This window comes from Protopterus annectens, chromosome 2.part0, assembly GCF_019279795.1.
Source record: "Protopterus annectens isolate FY-2018-M chromosome 2.part0, PAN1.0, whole genome shotgun sequence".
Classification (NCBI taxonomy): Eukaryota; Metazoa; Chordata; order Ceratodontiformes; family Protopteridae; genus Protopterus; species Protopterus annectens.
This window is the reverse complement of record NC_056728.1, coordinates 1,465,972,399-1,465,991,917: the sequence shown is the minus strand read 5'-3', so window position 1 is coordinate 1,465,991,917 and position 19,519 is coordinate 1,465,972,399.

Below are 19,519 nucleotides of genomic sequence, written 5' to 3'. Positions count from 1 at the left end.
ATTTATACCTAATGTTTATAATACAATGCATTTTATGGGATATATCCAAAGTTATATTTCATTGCTTGCCAGCATTTAAGTAATCACTTTGTTTATTACTTACTTAAAACATTGAGTTTGTTTTATGTGAATATTAATGAAAGTTAGTTCATTTTAATTATCAGGGCATCCCTCTTCCCCCATTTACTCCACATAAGGATTTTCATATCTGTCATTTCTTATTATGAAATGAGTGAAATTATAGGTTAAAAACAACAAATTCACTTATTGTGACTAATGATTAACAGTTCCCTTTCCATATTCATAAATTGCCATTTTTATGGCATATACTGAAAGTTTTTAGATTTAAATACCAACATTCTATTTTGTATAATCAGCAACAGTTAAACTGAAATATTATTGTCAATTTAATACTATTTGTTCATATTGTGATTGTTACATTCTGTGAAATTCCTAGTTCTGGCTTCTATTGTTTCCCTTGAACAACTTTGTCAGTTTGATGTCATGTATAAAACATTAGTTACCTTGGTAACAGCTTAAGTATTATGTATTGTCATGATAGGTTACAAAACCACAATTCAAGTTAAAGCAATTATATGACTTGTTATGCTCATTTACTTATATGAGAAAATCATCATGCTTCCACTTGATTTTCCATATAGTGCATGTCATTTATGACAAGTTAAAACAGTAGTGTTATTATACGCAAGCACATGTTATTAAACTGATTGTTTCTATTGAACAACTTTGTCAGTTTGATGTCATGTATAAAACATTACTTAACTTGGTAACTGCTTAAGTATTATATATGGTCAAGATGGGTTACAAAACCTGCAATTCAAGTTAAAGCAATTACATGACTTGTTATGCATATTTACTTGTATAAGAAAATCATCATGCTTCCCCTTGATGTTCAATGTAGTGTATGTCATTTATGACAAATTAAGATAGTAGTGTTATTATACACAAGCCCATGTTATTAAATCCTGTCTTTAATATCTAAATTCAGCAGACTGCTTCATTTTATATGATGATTATATATTTTATGTCGAGATTTACTAAATCATACATTACATAACTATTGTGTGTGTGTCTTTTTTTTGGCTGTTTCTTATTTATTTGAGAGACTACAAGCTGTAATGCTTATTCTTATTATTAGCTCCCTCCAAGAATGTTTATACAGTCCATAGACTTTAAATTATGAGACCCTTCTAGTTTCTTATTTGTTATAAGTATATTTCCATCCTTACATACACAAATATCAGTACTTCAAGCATGGGCATAAATCCGCACCAGTTTTGCCAGAATACCATTTGCTAGTTCATGTGGTGTGTTTCCAGGCTGTTCTCTTTACCAGCCTGTTCCATGCAGTGGCCACTCTGCCAGTGAACCACTCAACACATCTTCCATTCCCACAGATATTTCCACATAGGAAATCTGATGACTCTGCAGCACTTCCCGGCAACCCCAAACACCCCTAGAATCAGCTATCCCCATATGTCCAACACGTCCAAGCAAGCTCATCTCCCACACCACTGCAAAGGGTACTGCAAAAGACAAAGTGCACTTAGTCTTTCACAATAACTCAGACTTCCACTTTTATGTAAGTCCTTAATGTGTCTGGACCAAAATACATTTTAAATATAAAATTGCACTTATTTATTTTTATTTTTATTTTTTTATCAAGAATCAACTTAATGGGCTAAACAAAGTGTTGAGAGACCATCAATATGTGTACATGTGGTTTAAAACATGTCTATATTATATAATCAAACGTTTAATAGTTAGAATCACTAAACATTGAACACAAGTGATAGAACTATTAAAAGTCCAAATTGCTACTAAAGGTATTTTTAAATGAAAAAAAAAACAAAAACGAACCCCCCACTCTTTAAATATACTGACTTTGAGATTGCGTTACAGTGTAAGAAATGGAAATCTTTCATTTCCACACTGTATTGCACTGAAGTGTGATCTCAGAGTTGGTATATTTAAAGAGCGGGGGGGTGGGGGGTGCAGGGGGGCTTGCCCCCTGCTTATACCCTTTAGTTTTTGTTTTTTTCATTTAAAAATACTTTTAACAGCAATTCATACTTTTAATAGTTCGATCACTTGTATTCGATGTTTAGTGAAAGTAAAAGTTCGATTATATGATATAGAACCATTTAAAACAGCCCTTTTATTATATATTTTTTTAAACCAAAAACTTCATTGCCGAGAATCATCTTGGAGGCACGCCGTTAAGCATTATCGTCACTCTGTCTCCATTACCATAGCAACCTGGAAGCATCTGTTTCTGTTAGTATGGCTGTGCACTGCATAACAGAGGCTCGCAATGTAGCTGAAGCAAAGCTTCACTTCACTGCATCTTCAAGCCTAAATTCCCTCCCTTTCAGAGAGGCAGCAGCCAGAAAAAGAATGGAGAGCAAACAGATAAAAAAAACTCCCAACAAGCCGTCACAACAAGATATAACACATTCTTCCAGCCTTCTCACATCTCACTCAGCAGATGTATAAAAAAATTATTCTCTGCCAAAATATCCCAAATCACAGTTTTATCCACCCCTTCCCCTGGATCCAGGCTAAAACACCAAATGTCTCTTCCTAATACACAAGCATCAGTAAACTTCGATCACAAGCCACAACCCACATCTTCCCAGAGATGAAAACGGCAACATACAACAGCTGCCAGACACAGCTACATCTAGACACACCATGTCAGGCTTAATCAAATAGCACTCAAAGCTATGATACCTGCCATAATTGATATTAACTATGTTTAGAAAGAATACTAATGACATTTGTACTAGCTGCCAGACACAGCTGCATCCATGCACACCATATCAGGATTAATCAAACAGCACTCACAGCTGTGATCCCTACCATAATTGATATTAACTATATATAGACAGAATAGTGATGACATTTGTACTAAGAGCTTGCAACTATTTTTTAACCAGGATATACATGACATTTCTAAATCATACTTTAACTGAAGAAGGCATTAGTCTCCATGACAGCATTTTTTTTCAAAACACTACTGTTACTGCTATTATATATGATGTTAATTTGTTACATTTGAGTCTGAACTCTGATGACTGGTACATTGTTGAATTAGTTAATTAATTGCATAAATTATTGTAAGTAAACTCAATGAAAAATTAACAAGATAAGTATTCATTCAAGTAGAGGAATAGAAACTTCTATTTTGTATTATATGTTGATTTGTTTGGCTTATATATACTGTAAACAGTAATCCATCTTGACCTACCTTTGTTTGTGAAGAATTATTCAACTCTTTGAACATTCTGAGTAAATCATTACTGTTTCTCATTTGTTAAAGAAACCCTCCTTTTTTAAATAAAAACAGATGACAAGTGATGTACCATATGAGTTGATACTTTGAGAGATGTAATTGTAAAAGTTATTTTTCTGGGACAGCTGTCTTGGAATCAGTTTTTTGTTTCTTCTTTCTAGCATCAGTCCAAGGATTTGTTACTTTTATTATTTTAAGAGTGGGGGCCATCCATTCCATTTCTTCTGGGATAGACACTATGTTGTTGTTTTTGTTGAATATAGTAGCTTCTTCTAAGTCATTAAAGGTTCTCATCTCATTGGCAAAAAGTATTTTTATCTTGGCTGGAAAGGCCTGGGTAAATTCTCAGTGTTATGAAGAGTTGAACTGAAGATTCGCTGTTTTCGTCTTGATGTTCTCTTCTTTGATCATGCGGGATTTTGATATTATCAGGTAGACCTATATATATATATATATATATATATATATATATATATATATATATATATATATATTCATTCTTGTTTAAGAGATATTGTCCACAGATTATGACTTCATTGTTATTAGTTTCACAGTACATTATTTCTGAAAATAACACAAGTTTAATGTTATACATTTCTATTCTTTAGCCTTGTTGGTCATCACTGTTTATTTGTACTGAACTGAAAACAGAGGGTCTTGCTTAAGGAATGTTTCTTCTCAGAGTATTAGCAAAGTGGATTATCTAACTAACTAACTAACTAACTAACAGACTACTTTGACTGGGCTTGAAAACTTTTTTGACCACATAAACTAGCGTAAACAGCCTGTCAGAAGTAATATAGTCATAGTCATAACAAGAATAAGAAATCATTGTGCTCAGCCTTAACATACATCACTCAAGTATATGTTAAGTAACTGAAATTGATGTGTCTGGTTGTGAGATTAACAAAATAAAGGCAGCTAAATTCCCTATTACAAAGATTTTGATCCATTACATTCAAGCCTTTCTCAGTGGTTGGGTCTTTGTAATTAATTCTTTATGTAAATGATTTCACTTTATATTACACTATATCGAAAGCAAAATGACACAGCAAAAGTAAAATGTCTCAATAGTGAGGCTAGATGAACTGCAGAAAAAAAGATAAATCAGTCATAATGCAATTAAAAACAATAAAAACACGCTGTCCTCTAAGTAGATAATATTTTGACGTATGAATTTCCTAAAAAAATTAGCAACAGTGTTCCCATTTGTAATGCACTGCCCACTTTGGTGTAAGTTCTATTCACCTTCATAAGTAGCAATACATAGGACACAAAATGAAATAATGACAAAAAAGTAGATTGCCTTCCTTCAGCGGACTTTTACACATAGCAGTCTGATTTTACATTCTCATTAGTGTGAAGAATTATCGCCTTAAATTTCTTTTTCTTTCTCTCTCTCTCTCTCATTCCCTTATTTTTGCCCATATGTAGGGTCTATCTGTCTATCTATCTATCTCTCTAACTGTTTATTTATTGAGTTTGTTTACCAGGAAAGTGACTGGGTACAAGACTCATTTTCAGTGTAGGTCCAGGGATAAAGGCTCCAATGTACAAGCAATGGTAATAAACAGAGTGACACTAACATTCGAAAGGTAATACTATACAAAAGTCATTACAACATTTTCCAAATGAGGAAGAACTGCAATTAAAATTTGCCAGAATGTACAGACAGTCATATTGTTGCAATTTTCAACAGAAAGCAACATGTCTTACAAGTGATATATTGGTGAGTGGGAGCTAGAGTTGATGAATAGAAGATAAGGGTAGTCAAAGGTGAATGAGTATAATAAAGGGGGTAAAAGAGTAAGTTACAGTGCAGGCCAGAGGAGGATATGCAAGGAGTTGAGCAGGGATAAAGCTGAAGAGGAGTATTTGCTAATCCGGTGCACAACATTGGCAGTGCCAGGAGCTGAGAAAGTAAAACTTTAGCTGTAGTTTGAAAGCAAGCAATCCTGTCTTACCATTAGGGGGATAGATTTCTAGGTTTCTGTCACTTGATTTGCATAGTGGGAACAGACTGCAGAGTTATTATGTTTTGATATATGCAGGAAGTCCTGTCAAAAGAGTACACATTCTGGATGGGTTGTATAAGGTCTATTATGCTCTATACGGAATACATCAACATACATGCACACACGTATGCATATATATATATATATATATATATATATATATATAGAGAGAGAGAGAGAGAGAGAGACAGACAGACAGAGAAAGAGGAAGGAAGGAAACAATGAAAGAAAAAGAAGAAGACATTTTAGTCTATATCTTTACCCATTAGCTGGCAAAGCAGAAAAGTGAACTATCCTAAAGAGCAATTGATTCTTGTGTTTTATGCAACTCTGTGGTGTTAATTTATACTCTGTTTCTATGGAAATAAATTCTTAGAATAAAACTACAAGATAACCAGTGTTCTCTCATCAGATTGCAGCAATGAAAAGGTACAGGAAACAGACAACAAGTTAGTTCTTTGTAGGTACATGGATTTATTTGTGTCAGGAAATCAGATAGTTCACACAAGTAATATTACTTTCAACTTCATGTCTTCTTAGAACAAGTTTATAACAATCTCTGTATTTAATATTCTGCCAGTCATTTTTTTTTTTATTGACGAGCACTCGTGTTCTCTCCATGTTTATTTTATAATTCAGTATAACATGAATAAAGCAATACAATTAGCTTTCGCTGAAAAAGAATTTCAGTTCATACTAATTGAAAATCATGAGCTCATCACCTTCTGTATTGCTGAACTAATCAGAGAGGTCACAGCAGCTTTACAGGTTTGTCTACAAGGTCTCTGGTAGAAAAAAGGCTGTATTATCTCACACAATCAGAAATGGGATAACATACTCATACAAAAAAACAAACATTTTTTTTCTCTCCCTTTAATTGCTGGTTGTCACTTGAAAGAACAAGAAAAACATGTAAGCACTGTACTAATGCTGCAGATGTCAAGCACTGTAATTCAGCAGCCTTTTAACAGAAGATAATTATTCAAAATGCTTTATGTAAATGTAAGGGCTGAGACAGTCTATTTTAGCATCTCCTTCTCCTCCATCAGTTTTTTTTTATTTCTACTTCTGTAGCTTAAGAAAATAAATTCAATTTTTTTTGCAACTTCAAGTTCCTTGAGAAATACCAAATGCAATAAGCTTAGGATTTTACATGCTTTCTGTAAGAAGCACCAGAAGTTATTCCATGCTAAACTGCATACTTCATCAATGTGAACAAATGTTTCAAATTGCTAATGACACGTTCATTTGTCATGATGTCTTTTCCAATCAAAGAGATGCCATTTAAAGTGACAAGCCCTATTTATCCACCTTTATATGTGTCTATCTAGCTATCTAGCTAGAAGCCTGACATTATCTGAATTTGCTGTTCATTTCCAATTATCATTATATGTATGTGAGGTACTTACGTATTATCGCAACCAGATTTTTGTGGTTGTGAAAAGAGCATACCTGCACAAATAGAAGTGCAGGAAACACTTGAAATGGTTATTGTGAGTTATTAGAACTGGAAAAAAATTGTACATTACTTTTAGGAGCATGAACATTTTAAGAAATCCTCTTCCTGTTTTGCATGCCTTACACATGCATGCCTGAATCACCATGGCTGCTATCGCCCTGAACTGAATTCCTCACTTTCGTGAAAATTTCATTAATAACTGATTAGAGTCCTTGTGTGTAGTAGGTAAATACCTCAAACACTTCTTAAAATAATCCAAAAACTTTTTGACACAACTGACAGCAAATTAATTACACATCTGTGTTACCCAAACAAATGAATAACAGAACTTTGACAACATTTGTTGCCACAACAAAGAAATGTGCAGCAGGCGGACTTAAAAATAACATAAATGCACGCATTGAGCTGCAGACAAAAACATGAGCAGTACTTTTTTTTACATTTTATTGATATCACTACATGTGAAAAGACTGTTGTGTACACATTACTCAACATTTCTACAACTGTAATGACCATATTTTGTAATTGTTAGGCAACTGCCATTGCTGTTAAATATCTGGTTGCGATAATACGTAAGTGTGTGTGTGTGTGTGTGTGTGTGTGTGTGTGTGTGTGTGTGTGTGTGTGTGTGTGTCTGTGTGTCTGTGTGTGTGTATGTGTGTGTTATATATATATATAAATATATATATATATATATATATATATATATATATATATATATATATATATATTTATATACATACAAACAAGAAAGCATAAGCTGTTTGTAGAAAAATGACTGAAGAGACTTTAAACTCAAGACTTATAGAGGTCATTTAAAAGTATGAGTACCAGTGTCTGTACTCTTGCTGTTCATTTCCTGTATTCTCATTGTGTGAAAGTTCATTTTGAGAACAACTTTAGAAAGAAAAGCAGTACTCTGCTATCGTATAGTACGACAATAGGAAAAAGTGCATCATTTCAGTATCTCTCCCATCCACATCTTGTTTAACTTTTCATGTATTCTCATTCTTCTGGTAGGATTCAGTCAGCCCCTGTGTTCCACATACTGACTTCAGCTACTTTGTTGTTTTTGTCTACCCCAACCTATTTTACTAGTTGTTGACATTCTGTGTAACTCTTACTCCAGGCCTACCCTCCAAACTGAACACTATGTTCTTTTACAGATGTCTAAGCTCAGATGCGTTGTCCACATTCTTAGCCCATGGACTCCTGCCTTTTAACTGCTGTATGTGCCTGGGTTTGCACTGGACAAGGGCCTTTTCAGACTTTCTTTTGTTCCCTTTCAGTGTAGCATAGTATAGAACTGTAATAATGCAAAAAAAAATGTTGGACCCTCATACAAATAAAGTGGCAACAGGACCAGTCACCAATAGTGGCAGTGGTAGAGGGTGAAGATCAATGAACAAGTATGCAATCTAATAAAAAGATTGTGACATTAGTACTGAGACCCACTAAAATATGGCTGGCGTAAGTGGCTGGCAAAATAATTGGTATAATTCTAGAGAAACCCAGCATGTTTCAGCATGGAACGAGATACTTCAGTGTCCTACATACTTCCCAAAGGATGTCCTGCACTTCTCATTCAATTGTTTCTGCTTACTGGCTTAAGCCATTACTACTGCCATAGTGTTCTTTTAGTTAAAGTTCAGTTAATGAACATTCTACTGTAGCACACATATCAGTATCAAAACAGGGTCAGTTTAAGGTGGCTCTACTGAATGCCAGCGGTCCAAACAACAAGTTGCCCCAGCTTGAGGCAGGTCAGAGATTGGAAGTTATCTATATATGTGTGATCAGTAAAATATGTTTTAAATGCTGAGAAAGCATTCCATCCCTCCATAGGTTTACTGCCTACCATGCCTTCAGACTCAGTGGAAACTATCGTACCTTAGCAATATTGTAAGGGAACACATCACCTCAAGAGAGATTCCCAGAAACTCACAATTTGAACTTATAAAATTCCAAATCAAACAAAGCAAAATCAATTAATAGTTTATCGTCTATAACTAGACCCCTTCTATGGCCTGTGAAGTCCAAGGTAGTTTCTTAAACATCATGGATAGTCTCCCCATAAATAATAACTTTGCCGTTCTGGGAGAGTTTGTTTACCCATCAATTGGCTGGAGTGCCTATATCACCAATGCAGGATATGCCCAGCAGGTTTTAGATCTAATAAGTTAAAATTCAGTGCACCAGATTGTCACCTGCCCAACTACTGGACAAGATGTTCTTAATCTGGTACCTACAAATGTAGCATCATCATGCACAAATCCCCCAATAACTCCCTCATCAATTAAGACCGACCATAAGCTGGCAAAATTTTCTCTCAAACTAACTACACTTTCTGAAATCAATATATCAGAATTCAATGATGTCAAGCACACAAATCTCAAATTCCATGAGATGACAACATCACTCCACTCTAAATGCTGCATCAACAGATCGACTCCCCCAAGATTTACACATGCATTAATAAATGTATAAAATTGTCAGTGCCAGCCACAGCCAACTATAATGGGAAATTTAATTTCAAACCATCCTGGCAATTTGCCATCTTAAACAAAATCTGCAATAAATGGAAAACAAACATAGCTCATTAGGGTTTACAGCAGATCTGAAGGCTCAGAATTCAAGGAAATATTAGGAATTTGATTAATAATAATAATAATAATAATAATAATAATAATAATAAACAATTAGGTCTATGTAGATAGCCCATGAACTTAGGTTGGCATCTGAAACAAAGGACAATTACAAATCCTTCTTAAGTTATGATAGAAAACTAACAAATAGCATTTAACAGTGTGCAAATGGCAAAACCTATTCAGACTTAATAGACATTGCTAATATCACAGCAAAAAAAATTAGTGCAGATTTCCCTTATGAGCTGACTATTCAATGCTCTACATTCCCAGTAGCTCTCAAACACCCCATGATTGTTAAGCAACATGTACTGAAGGAGCTGTACAAGATTTAAGAACACTTCCTCCATGGCAGCAGATGACATGGCCAGCTGTATGATAAACAGTACCAAACTCACTCTGGTGGAACCTTTCCATAAGCTATTTAAACTGACTCGGACTAAAGGTTCAGTCATAGAAATATGGAGTACAGCATGGGTGATGGCACTCCATAAAGGTGCTCTGTTGCCTATCTTGGAAACTATAAGCCCATCAGTCAAATGAGTCTCATTTTTAGGCCAAGGATCACATAACAGAGTTGATTAACAGTGACAACATCTCATCAAGGTATATCTGTAGCAGTCTGGTTTTGTAAAAGGTCAATCCTGTCTAGTGATCCTTGTTAAGTTGTTTACAACAGTAACACATTCTGTTGACATTGATCAAACTCTGCACACAGCTTATCTTGAGCTGGCCAAGGCATCTAAGAGCAACAATCATCATAGCATAATTTATAAACAAAATATACTGCAAATAGATCCCCATGTGGTAAGATGGAAAGTAAATTGGCTAAAAGACAGAACTCATGTGCAGGTGAGAAGAGCAGTGTCAGAGAGCATGAAGATGCTAGTGGTGTCCCACTGGGCTCAGTGCTGCGACCATTATTGCTCAGTATTTAATTACAGGCTTAAAACCGAGATCTATAGTTAATCAAGTCTGCAGAAGATGTCATTTTCAAATCCCTCTAGAAGGAAATTACATGTATAAATGCCAAGTGTAGTAAAACTGGGCTGTTTTATCTTGTGTTCAGCACAGGTGATTAGCTATGGCATCAGTCTTTTCCAATCAGCCAAAGAAATGCAAGTATGGCTATTAGTTCCACCCGAGCCTCAGGGAACAAGTGACGTAACAGATAAATCTGTGAATGAGAGTGAGCATCACCTAACCTGTTAAATTTACCAGGGTTGTCTTTAACAAAAAAGATAGATTCATTTAGAAGTTGTGTAGAGCTAATGCCCTTATTTAAAGATTGAACTCAGTTAGCTTTAGAAGACTGAGAACATGGACCACCATCATGTTGTTTGAATTAAACATTATCTTTTGATTGGAAAACAAATCCTGACACATCACTGAAGCCACCAAGGCTGGCATTATTTCAAAGAAGGTATTGTCCTTTTTAATTTCTATGTACCAGGCCTTAGCCAGTGGACCAAAAAACGATGATCCTTGCAGCACACCCCCATACCCAACTCACTAGCAGTGTTAGTGAAAAGGTGCAAAGCCTGAGAGCAAATACGTTTACATTGCCAAAAGGGAACCCCACTGAAACCTACTAAAAACTGGGGCCAAGTAATGAAATGTTTTGTCACTCTCCTGGTTACACTAACCTGATAATATTTCTGCCAGCCACCATTAAGAAGGATTGTCACCATACCTCTCAACTGTCCAGATTTTCACAGAATGTCCAGATTTGTATCTCTTATTTTTGGTCTGTACCTCATGAAATTTCTGGTTTTCTGGATTTTTGTGTCAAATCAATGAGGATTGAATTCATTATATAATAACAGGCATCTGAGCTTCAGACTTCATATCCTTTAGAAAATGAAATGAATAATAACACAAGAGCTTTCATTTTATCAACTTTTTAAGTTTATAAGAGCAATACTTAAAAATTGTCCCTATTTTGAGGCTTTCTCCTTCCTTTATTTTTGGCTTTGTCCAGATTTTTTGTGCTAAGAGGTTGAGAGGTATGATTGTCACTAATTTTGTACATGTTCCGCCTGGTGCTATGGCCTTGCAAGCAAAATTGGGAAGGCCCAACAACTCCATGACTTCTGAAATTGTAACCTTCTTGGACTTGAGAAATGTGTCTATGAAGAAGTTAATCTTGGAAATCTTCACTGAGTGTCAACTTCCTATGCTATTTATGAGAATGTTTAAGAAAGGCCAGCATACTTATCTACCACAAAAGGCACTCATAGATCCTGACAAAGCTGAATGAAAGTATTCAGCTCTGCTTTAACCCTGGCAAAATTGGAATCCATCACAAGGAGACCCTCGAGGTAGTGAAATGCAGATTGACAGGAGCTTTTTGCCATCAGCTCTAAGGTAGTGCTGTACTGAATTTCTCAAAGGTGGTGCAGGCCATGACACAGCCCACTGGCATGGCAGTGCTGAAAAAGACATTTTCTTTGTATAAAATTCTTAATAAATGCCTAAAATGCTTCCAGATAGGAAGCAAGTGAAAGGCACTCTCAATGTCCAGTTTACCCAACCATGGGTTAAACAATCTCTTAATGGTGGCAGTAGCATCATCTAAGGACGTTTATATCACCACTGCTTCATCTCTAAGGAAGTTTATATCACTATTGTTTCATCTCTGCTAATCCATTCATTGACAGCGCCTCTGCAGAAAGGATAAATAATGGACCAAATTAATCACTAATTCCTTCTTCTTTGGCATCAGTCCTAGGGGTGACACCTTTAAGGAGGAAAAATGGCTTTCATCAAAAGCAAGTCTTAGTGAAGAGAATTAGGAATGGAGTGGTGGAGGGTGGACACTAAATTGGATTATAAGACCAGAAAATGTTAACTTTTTTATGCACAAGTACATGCTTTTCTTGCATAATTCAGGATTTTCAGTTATTTGGTGACTATCAAATCTAACAATTTTACTTGAATAAATCAGCGAAAGTTATAGTAATAATTTAAGCATCTTTCCTACAGATAAGGTTCCCGATCATTAATTGAATATCTAGAAAATAAGTTTTTTTTTCATTTTGAGGAAAATACTTGAAAGAAATTGAGAGTTGAAGACTAATGTTTATGGAAAGTTTGGAAACTGAAATAAACATGTGAGCTTCATTACTGGACATACCAAGGTGAATAAGTTGTTGCTGCTTATCCGTGTACATTATATGTTGAACTATCTACTAGTTGGCAAGGAGAACAGGTATATAAACTACATGTATTCCTCAAATACATTCAGAGATGGTAAACACAACCTATGTACATATGCCATAGTGGTCACTTTGGCAATCATGGACCAAGTTTCCGTGACTGGTCCATCAAGATGAGTAACTTGTGGAGTACATACTAGATGAGAACAGTATATTGTAAATAATGGAAGGCAGCATGATGGACTGTCATCTCCATGTTGAGATGAGAGGAGGTAAAAAGTAGTTGGGAAGATTTGGGGGGGGGTTAAGGTAAAAAAAAAACATAATGAGCCCTAACCAGCTGTGTTTTTGCTAGTAAAAATGTGGGATGCAGCAAACTGGTGTAGATGGGAGATGAATGAAGGAATCACTTGGTTGAGGGAAATATGGTAGGATAAAAGATGGGATAGCAAGATGAAATGTTGTGGAAGTGGTTTGGGAAATGTGCTGGGAGCTAAGAGGTATGGTTACTGTTAAGAAAACTATAGGTGGTAGGGAAAAGCAAAAACCAGGGAAGTATACATGTGGACTAGATGCAACAAAGTTAAGAAACCCTAGTGAATTCCAATAGAAGTATTGAGACAGCTATAAGATAAACCCAAGAGTTTATAGGGATTTAATTTCCTGTACTGTGTGGAAGTGGGAGGGAAAGACCCCATTCCTGGAAAGATTTACTGGAGGTCCTTTGTGAGGGGCAGATGCAGAACAAAATAATGGCTTTTTGTAAAAAAAAAAAAAAAAAAATTGGGACGTTATGGGGCCAGATTCCAAAAGGATTGCTGTGGACAGCACAACACACTGAAGGAAGACATCAGTGCATCCTCGGTATAAGTTAATCCATAACATATGCTTAAACAAGACCAAGTATTAAGCTACTGAGTGGGAGCTAGCATATTCAATATATGGTAAAGCATTTCTATTCTATTCTATTCTATTCTATTCTATTCTATTCTATTCTGTTCTATTCTATTCTATATAATGTATTTGCATACTGGGTGTTCTGCACCAGGTGCTGCTTTTTAAAATGAAAAGCCTGCCACACTGCAGATATATGTTCAAATTTGGAAAAAGAAAAATAGAATTATTTACCACTCATGGTATGTTCGGCAGCAGTTAAAATACAGTTTGTTGACATTATTTCTTCATTGCAGAAAAATGCAACTTTTCTCCTTTTGTCTGAGGCACTGAAGGCATTCTGGCTTGGCCTACACAGTTTGTACTATATACGCTGACATTGTTCCCCATCCCTGTAGATTTCTGTGCCGGACATTTTAACCTAAAATTTGAGCAATAGCTCATCTTTTACACTGGTCCATTTCAAAAACCTGCTGATAATAGTTATTGATTGATTGATTGGCATTTGATTACTGTGAAGGTCCAAATGGGTAGGAGCCCATTTTCAGTGGATGCCCAGGGAGTAAAAAGACAAAGTATATGAAACATTATAAGAACAATAATTTTATAATCTTCAAAAAATGTAAAAAACATCTACAGTTTTAATAATCATACCAAATTACACATAATATGAAAGCATTCTTTAAGAATATATGCAAGTTATATGACAATTATTTAATATTTAAAGAAATTTCAGACAGTTTATAGAGAAATTAATGGCAAGTTAGTATAATACAAACAGGAATTGCAATAAAAAGTGAGGGAAAAGCAGATTTATGTTATATTTAAAGAGACAACCAGGGAGAGAAATTGATAGAAGTCAGGAAGTGAGTGAAGGGGAGACTAAGAAGGCATAAGGTATGAACAAGGACCTGCTCACATTTAGGGATATAATTTATCCTGGTGTTGAGCAAGTATAGATCCAGCTTTTCACTAGGAAGTCTTTCAGAATGATTGTGAAGGATGGGAGGGAGGGTTTTGAACTGATGAGTACAGGTAAGGAGTTCCAGGCCTTATAAACCTGGTACAAGTATGGACAATGACCAGGCGATATGACAGATTTGTGGACAGACAGGAGCTTTTGGCTATTGGATCCTAATGACTGACTGAAAACATAGTTGTGTAGAATGTTATTTAGTGCTAGACAAGCAGATAGATTCTGGATAATTTTATAGGTTGTAAGAAGCTGTGTATATGTTAGCTGATCGGGTAGTTCACTCCAATTTAGGCTTTTTAGTGCTATAAAGTGGTGCAATCTGAAAGGGTATCTGCTGCAAATTTAGCAGCTTTGTTATAACATTGTTCAAGTTTTGATTTCTGTGATACCTGGAGGTTAGTAAAGATGGGAGCACCATAAAGAAGTGTGTGGAGGAGATAAATAGTGGTAAGTGTAGTTTTAATTGAGTCGGTGAGAACGTTTTTGGCTCTGTAATGCATCCCTAGTTTCTGATGAGTTTTTCTTATGCAATTTTGTATATACAGGCTGAATGTATGCTTATCATCCACTGTCATCCCTAATAATTTGCTATGATAAGTGACTTCAGTGATTGTATTATCTAGAGAGGACTTTAAATTTTGTCTTTTATGAAAGAGGAATTTGATGTAGTGTAGTAGTTTAGGTTTTTTAAGGTTTGAGCATGAGTTGTGAGTTGCAAAGCCATGTTTCAGTGGCTGCTAAAGCTACCTGAGTATTTTTTTTGGAGGTGTGCCATGTTGTCAGATGTGCAAATGTGTGTGGAGTCATCTGCCAACTGCATTAAGGAGGTCTGCCATTTGGGACATGTGGAGGGTGATGGTGAGAATCTTAAAGCGGAGGAGGTCAAGGATAGAGTCTTGTGGTTCACCAGTGATGAAAGTGAGGTATGGAAAGAGGGTGGGTTGCCATTTTACTGACTAATACCTGTTGGATAAGTAGCTTTTCAGCCATAGAATGGTGGGCTGAGACAGAGAGAGAGAGAGTGACCTAATGAGGACATTTGAAGTAGAAGTTTGCTGTGACAATCTGTGTGGAAGGCTATGTGAATAAATGGGACATCCACTTGCCCAGTGCAGGAGTGCAAGGTCTATCTTGTTCCACATTTCTGTTTTCCCTCTTCTACTATGTTCAGTTTTATCACCTTGCAATACAATGCAGGTTTTTCAATTAGGTGGGGACATTTCTTCTGTCTATGATGCCATTAGACTGTATGCTTGACTATCATATATGAATTGTCACTCACTTTTGCGGGTGTGTAAATTGTATATGCTTTACACCTTACCTTGAGATCAACATTTATGTGCAGTGTATACCATAAGAAATATATCATAAAAAAATAACTCTAGAAAGCACACAAGGTAATTTGCATGGCATGATGTAAATTCAGTATAATGCTGGAATAACTGATGTGCAGGGAACCCACAGAGACATTAGAATACAATTGTCTTGAATTTGGTTAGATAGCACAGCAAAATGAATACATGGGAAATTCAGACATGTGACTTCACAATTCTTATATTAACCTAGAAAGAAATAAAACATTACAAAAATATTGATTTCACATATTCAGAGATAAAGCATGTAACATAATTTTGGCAAAGCAGCTATAATAAACAGGTACATATCCTTAGTAAACGACAGGCTTTTATTAGTAAATGCAAGGGCATTTCTTCGGGTATGATATTAATTAGAGAAATACTACACCTGAGTGGTCAAATCTGTACTCACACTGTGTAGAAAAAATCTGGAATACAATCTCTGCACCCATCAGGACAATACATAGCATTCATTAATTTAAGCTGCAAATAAAATAATTCCTCTTCGACTCCTGGATTTCCGCATGCTGCTCTCCTGGAAAGAATTCCAGTTCCTCCTTCTCTAATACCTATATACACCCTATCTCTTGTTTTCCTTATTTATTTCTGTTACTGTTATTGTCCATACTCTTAATCTTGTTTTTACTCTTTATTTCTCCTGTCTCCCACATTTATTCCATGTATCACCTCTAACAAATACTTAATTCTCACTCTCCCCTCCCTTCATCTCCCCTTCCATATCAGTTATTTGAATGCTCCATTCTGACATTTGCTTTAAGAGTGAGTTTATTAATCACTCATAATATGTCAACATTGTTTCAATGCTACACGCATAGCCAGCCTTAGGCATAGGCTAACTAGGCGGCCACCTAGGGCGCCGCTGTATCAGGGGTGCTTTTCCAGTATTAATTTGGTGTAGGTAGACCAGGATAGGGGGCACTGGGTGGTGTGGTGGGGGGCGCAATGGAGCCCTTTTGCCTAGGGCACCAGTTGACCTAAGGCTGCTCCTGGCTACATGGTATATATTTATCTTGTTTTACTGATAGCATATGTGTATTAATCTACATGTCAGATGTGTATTAATATTAGTATTAATCTTTGTACTTACAGTATTTATTATGCTAGTTTTCAGCTGTGTACACATATCTTCTGTTCTTATATTTGTGGATCTTTTCATCCCAAGCCGCCTTTAAAAACAAATCAAATTAACCAGTCAAAATTTTCCATTAAACAAATGTCAATAAATACATACATGTGGCATAGCTTAATGGCAACAACAGTAGCAGATTAAGGTAACCTACTTACTAGAGCCCAGTCCTGGGATTCAGAAACATGTCTAAAATGGCCACATAATGGCTAACACAGTGATGATGAGTTAAGCAATGAAGTTCCAAAGTATTTATTAATTGAGAAGGAATCATTAAGTATCTTGACTATTAACTAATTAAGAAAAATGTGCACATAAATGGCAATGTCAGTTTTATTCAATGAATTAGGGAGGGTGAGGAAGAATAGAAAAGTCAGAAAGGGGGAAAACAGCATAAGAATGCAAAGAATGACACAGAGGAGGAAAGGACAGGAGTGGGCAGAGGAGAAAAAGGAAGAGAGTGTGTTTTTGGACAAATGTCTTCTAAGAAGGGTAAATGGGGAATGAGGGGGGAGGAAAGAGTATATAGGGATGGAAGCACAGGCAGACAAACAATCGAACATGAATTACAGAAACAGACAAATAAGGGGAGTGTTTGCACAAAAGTGGAGGAGACTGCGGACAGACACTTATATACAGAGGATGATGTTTGAGAGATTTAACTACAGATATGAGAAGGATGTTATACACAAGGAAAGGGAACATCAAGATTGGTGGATAGGGTATGGTTACAGCTCCATTTTGCACTGCCAGTGGCCAGTCTCCCTAAAACACATCTCAAATATCATACTTATACAGTGTCAGTTGGATAAGGACATTCTCCAGATGCCCATTGCAGGTGTCAAGCCACTAGTCTACAAACTCAATCAGGACCTTCATCAACTCCTGCTGGGTAACATAATGTGACCTAAAGGTGGTGTCACTAGAGGATGTGATAACAACTTACTCTGGGGATCTATCACCAGAGGCCACAAAGGAATCTTCCAGGTCACACTCATTGCATGAGGTATAGTCACCTGATGGAGAAGCAGGCCTGGAAGCAAATGGTCAACCAGTAGGAAAGGGCAGGGCAGGATGATGAAACGGAGACTGCTGTCATGCCACAAACACAGCTGTTTCCTACACTATCTGAAATAGTAGCACAAATTGAGAATATACAAAAATCAAATAGCAATATAAAGGAGGGAAAGAGAAAAAGCAAAAGACAGAGAGAGAGAGAGAGAGACAGAGAGACAGAGATAAAATAAAAGCATTAATATGATGTGAAACAAAAAAACAAACACGAACAATGAAATCCAAAGTAGGCGGACGCACCAGACCACAGCAGATAAAATCATACACAGTTTAATGCAGCAATATAAAACAATATAGGAAAAAATAGGTGAGCGCCTTCGCAGCCCAAAAGCCACTTCATCAGACTTTGGGCTGCGAAAACACTCACCTATTTTGTCCTATATTGCTGCATTAAACTGTATATGATTTTATCTGCTGTGGTCTGGTGCCTCCTTCTACTTTGGATTTCATTAATATGATGTCTGCATGACTATTAGGAATACAGATAGCTACCTTGGAAATAATGAAGACTAAGCATAGAATTCTTATTTTGGCTTTTCCCGGTTAGGGGTCACCACAATGGATCACCTGTCCACTCATGACTGGCAGTGGAGTTTTATGGTGTTGAGTTGCCAGCCTGGCACCCGACCTTCCACAGAAGGCACACACACATGCACGCACTCACACCTAGGGCCAATGTTTAGAGTGTCCAATCCATCTACAGCATGTCTTTGGGATGAAACCAGAGCACTAGGAGGAAACCCACGCGACCACAGGGAGGACATGCAGACTCCGCACAGAAGGCACCCCAGCTGAGGATAGAACTGGAGAACCTCTTGCTGTGAGGTGGCAACACTAACCACTGCACCACTGTGGCTGCCCAAGACTAAGCATAGAATGTGATACATTATTATTAAAAGATGCACAGACAAGGGTGCAGTTGCATATTACCAATGACCTTAGGGAGTTATGTCTGACACTAGCATCAGTAATGTGCTGGCAGACATCAAAGGCCATTTAAGGTGTGTGTGTGTGTGTGTGTGTGTGTGTGTGTGTGTGTGTGTGTGTGTGTGTGTGTGTGTGTGTGTGTGTGTATGGTTATGCCTTTATGGGTATTTTGTGTTGGAAAAGGACAAAGAAATTATGCAAGTAAATTGTCTATATTAATTTAGAAGTACAGTGAGAGATATTTTAAAATTTCTCAGTTTTGTTAGTTTTATAGTTATTCACTTGGATAAAGATGGTACAGTTATCACAACATAATAATACCATAGAGTTATGTAGTGCTATTATGATATCAAATTATTGTGTCAGTTATGACAGTCTGCTTACTTACTCCTGTGTCTGGTGGAGAGACTTCTTGTACATCAGCTTAAGGTGAGATAGCTCTCCTTATCTGTTCAGCAACAAACATGTGAAGGATTGTAAATTTTATGTTCTGCATCGGCCCTTGTACTCATGGGTAAAACTACAATAAAACTGACCTGTTAGGTCTGTTAGG